The following is a 298-nucleotide window of genomic DNA, read 5'->3' as shown; positions in this document are numbered from 1 at the left end:
CGGCCCCTCCCCAGGTGTCCAGGCCCCGAGGCTGGGCGCCGCTGTGGAGCACCGTCGAGCCCCGAGCATCTCCGTCGGTAGCGCGCTCCAGGCCCGTCCAAGGCCTCCTCTGGGCGGGGAACTTCTCAGTGAGAAGGAGAAACCGGGGTGCGAGCCTCCAACGTGCTGGGCAGGACTGTGGGCCGCGGGGTCTTCCTTTGCACAGCACAGGGCCTCGATGGGGATCCTAGACAAACGGAAAAGCCATAAACATTCCAGTTCAGCTGGTGTGGGCCCGGCCGGCTCCGCGCTGGTGGCG

This window comes from Myotis brandtii, unplaced genomic scaffold (genome assembly GCF_000412655.1).
Source record: "Myotis brandtii unplaced genomic scaffold, ASM41265v1 scaffold825, whole genome shotgun sequence".
In the NCBI taxonomy this organism is placed as follows: Eukaryota; Metazoa; Chordata; class Mammalia; order Chiroptera; family Vespertilionidae; genus Myotis; species Myotis brandtii.
Note: the sequence above shows the minus strand (reverse complement) of the source record.